General features: G+C 33.9%; 1 pseudogene; it reads left to right on the top strand.

Annotated features, from left to right (window-relative positions):
- Window positions 1-549: 549 nt before the first annotated feature.
- Window positions 550-2,334, top strand: LOC120255526 (annotated as a pseudogene).
- The last annotated feature ends 2,021 nt before the right edge of the window (window positions 2,335-4,355 follow it).

The following is a 4,355-nucleotide window of genomic DNA, read 5'->3' as shown; positions in this document are numbered from 1 at the left end:
TATATATATATATATATATATATATATATATATATATATATATATATATATATATATATTTTGAATTAGCCCCTCCTATTAGTAAATCCTGGTTCCGCCACTGAGAAGAACAATTGCTGTAACTTGTAAGTTTACAAAAAGTTGAGGGTAGTTTCGGCATCTCAAAAATGGGTCAAAGATATGTATAACGCACTCAACAAAAATTATTCTGATATCCTTCGTTTACCGTATTCCAAAGATATCTACACACACTATAATTACTTTCCAAAAATAACCGAAAGCTTCCAAATACCATTAACTGAAATCAAGTCGCCAAATGTAGAACGCAATAACATCAATCAAATTCCAAATTTATCCAACGAATCCTCTCCATTAAATCCTCATCAAACGGTCATTATTCCCTTGAGCTGTAACGCACCAAAGAGAACCAGGGCAATACGGTCAATGCAGTGCATGTAAATAAGGACATTATGGGAATTTTACAACGACAAAGTTTTATGATATATACATGGAAACTTGTGCTGTGAGCCTTGGTAAAGTGACCATATTCCTCTTGTGTTGTTTTCTGGGTAGGGACAGAGAGATTTCTGAGAAGGCCTCCAATGGTGATGGAGAAGAAGATGGTGGCCATGGTGATGTTCATGGTGGTTTCTTTTGTTTCTTGGTTGTTGTGATGTTGCTGGCACTGTTTACAAGGTTGGAGATGAAGATGGATGGACTGTGAAACCCAACTATACTTACTGGACCAGCACCAAGAACTTCGAAGTGGGAGACACCATTTGTAATCTTCTTCTCCTCCTTTCTACTGAAATTTTTCCTTTTTTTCTTTCTTTTTGTTTCATTAATTGTTTGTTGATTTCTTTTTGCATTGTATTTGTTCTTTAGTGTCTTAGTGTTTCATGTGTTTTTTTTTTCTTGAAGATAATGATGAATGTTATTGAATACATTCCTTTGGTTTTTTGTGTTGTGTATATATCCTTGTATCTGTAGTCTACTTCTCCTTCTTGTATTCTGTTTGATTAATTTGTTCTGTTCTCATTGTTCTTTCAGTATTTTCATGTGTATTAATTTCCTCACCTATTGTTGACCATTATTCTTCTTTTTTGTTTCTCTAATTAATTGCTTTCATTTTGTTTCTGTGTTTTCTGTTTGATTTTTTTCTGCTCAAGATGATTAAAGATCCTCATTTATCATCCTCTTTGTTGTATTTTTCCTATAACTAAAATTTTAATTCATCTATATAAAATCTTTACCCTTTCCTTTTTCATGACATTTATTTCGATGGTGAAGAAAACGTTGAACAATGCACTAACTTTATTAAATTATTTATATATATAAAGTAAAACCAACAACCTTGATGATAAGAGCAGGGGTTGTCAGTGTTCAAGTTATGCAAGAAGACAGGTGGGGGATCTGTCCCATGCCTGTTTCTTTTGCATGACCTTTGTCTGTCACACTTCCTTTATGCAAATCATCACCTAATTTCATCACACTTGTTTACTGATAATCATTCTCACTTTACATTAACGACTAATGTTTGCATCTTTCCAAGATTAGAGTTCATTGTTTATTATGCTTGTTTTGTTAAGTGGTTTACAAAAATTGCATAAAGGGAATGACCTCTGTTGTTGTTTTAGTCCTAATTAATTTGCATTGCATTCATGTCAACATGTTGAATTGTTCCATTTCTTCAGTCCAAATGTTAAACAATGAAAATTAGATTATTGATCAAATGTTCATGCAAATTTGTCCCCTTTATATTGATACTTTTTTTTTTTGTCGATTTCATTAGTGTTTCAGTACGACGCGAAACTACACAATGTGATAGAAGTGAAGAACCTGGCAGATTACAGAAACTGTAACAAATTTTCTGCTATTGCAACCTACAGTTCAGGCAATGACTCCATCCTCATCATAACCCTGGGCCACCGATTCTTCTTGTGCGGGTTTCCCGGCCACTGCACGGCAGGCCAGAAGGTCGATATCCGTGTTCTCAATCTCGCCAACACTTCCGCTTCATCCCCGACTGCAATGCCACCCACTTCATCACCAAATCCTTCCGGCATTGACACACAAGACTCCCCTGCACCAGCTCCTCAAACAAGCAGTGGTAGCAGTATCAACAAAGTGCTTGGCATTGGCATTACCGACGTCTTATTAGCCTTTGGTTTAGTTATAGTTTAGGTACTAATGAATGTATTGGCTTTGGATTATGAAAATTTGGGTGTTGATTTGGTGGTTCTTCTTCCTTTTGGATGGATGGTTTAGAGCTTCAAACTTATACAATGCATGAACCTTTGTGGTAAAAAAATTTCTGTGAGATTTGTGGTTTGATGTTGTTTGGTTTCGTTTGAATTTACTGCTAATTGTGTTTAGACCATCTCCAACTCATAATCCCAAATCTCTATCCCAAATCTCAAGTTTGGATTTACTGTTAATTGTGTTTAAACCATCTCTAACCCATAATCCCAAATCTGTATCCTAAATCTCAAATTTAAATAATTATTTAAAATAATTATTAAGTAAAGATAACTTTTATTTTGGTAGTTGATATAAAAATAAAAGATACTTTTGAACTGTAAATAGGGTTTTTGCATATAGATTCCCTTCTTATGCTTTTATTGTTATTTGTGATTTGTCGTCTATTTTATCAATATTTGATAAAAGCCTATTATAAGAATTTTTTTATTTTTTTAATTAATATTATGAATTAGAATAGTTATAAATTTCCAAATTACTTCATTTATAAACAAACGTAAAGTAGAACCGAAAGTATATCCAAACTGCCAATCTATTATTAATAATTATGATTTAAAGAAATTTTTTAAAATTTTAAAATGTAAAAGTACTGAAATTTCTTTAAATAATGAGGTTATTTTTACCACTTCACAGACTTGAGTGGGTAGATACAAGAGATTTTGATTAAATATTAATAAAGTGAAGGTAATGGGCTATATAAAAAAAACCAAAGAAATAAATTTTTTTTTTGGCAGTATATAGCAAAGAATGAAAATAATAGGAGAGAAACAAGAAAAGAGAGACAGAGAAAAGAGGATTAGAACGAATGGGTAACCGTGGATTGATTACATTAATATTTGTGGAATTGTTCAAAGAACTGTGTCAGTGCACTGTTGGTTTTACTGTTGACACAAAAATGAAAAGGATGGGAGCGAAATGAGAAGAGAGATAGAGAGAAAAGGAACATAACATATGTGTAACAGTGTTATCGAACAATACACAAAAGTTGTATTGGGTTGAAAGCTAACGGGTGGGTGTGGTTGTGCTATTGGATTATTTTTTCTGTGCGCACAGGGTTAGGAATAAGCAATGGCTAATATTAGTCTCCCCACTCGACAGTGTTAAAAAACTATGTTAGTGCACTATTGATTTGACTATTGAACTAAGAATGAAAAGAATGAGAGAGAAACTAGAAGAGGGAGATAGATAGAAGAGGAACAAACCGAATGGGTAACAGTGGCACTGAACAGTACCAAAAAATTGGATTGGGTTGAAAACTAACGGGTGGATGGTTGTGCTGGGGATTGTAATGGGTTGAAACTTAAAAGGTTACAGGTGGGTGGTTATGCTATTGGTTTTTATCAACTTCATTGGCTTATTGTAGTCTGGTTACTATTATGATTTTGATTAGATTGTTCTAATTAAAATACTATGTATCTTACATTTTATTTAGAGCTGTCAAAACGGGCCTAATCCGTCGGGCCGGCTCGCTCTGGCAACAAAAATTGGCAGGTTGGGTTGGCTTTTTGTAGGTTTGTTTGGAAGCAGGCCAAAACGGGTCAACCCGTTTGGGTTAGGGTTATGGGCGGGGCGGGGCGGGCTAGCCCGCCTCTTTAATTTACTAAAAAAAAATTTTTTTTTAAGAAAAAAAGATTAAATGAGGATAAATGTTTTAGGTGCTTTATATAACACAATAATTATGATGGAAATTTTTGAATGTTGGGTTAATTGGTTAACTTGCTTGGATATGTTGTTATTTACTTGTTTTATTATTTTTAGTTGTGTGATTTATTATAACCTCATATGTAAAATATTTTTTGAAATATGTGTTTTGTATTATGTTTTCTGCCTTAATAAATATTTTTTGATTTGTTAAAAAAAATAATCAATATATAAAATATATAATTTTTAAATATTTTATATTTTTAGTGGGCCGGCCCGCTCCGCAAAATGGCGGGCCGGTCCTCCCCACCCTGCCAAATGGCGGGTTTTGGTAGCCCGCGGGCCGGTCCGCCCCCCCGCCCGTTTTGACAGGTCTATTTTTATTATACAACTATTTATAGTACTATACATCCCACTCGGCTCGCTTATGTTCGCATCATTGTTAGTAAAACCGC

The sequence above is a fragment of the Dioscorea cayenensis genome, unplaced genomic scaffold (genome assembly GCF_009730915.1).
Source record: "Dioscorea cayenensis subsp. rotundata cultivar TDr96_F1 unplaced genomic scaffold, TDr96_F1_v2_PseudoChromosome.rev07_lg8_w22 25.fasta BLBR01001047.1, whole genome shotgun sequence".
Lineage (NCBI taxonomy): Eukaryota > Viridiplantae > Streptophyta > Magnoliopsida > Dioscoreales > Dioscoreaceae > Dioscorea > Dioscorea cayenensis.
Note: the sequence above shows the minus strand (reverse complement) of the source record. Positions and strands in the feature narration are given on the sequence as shown.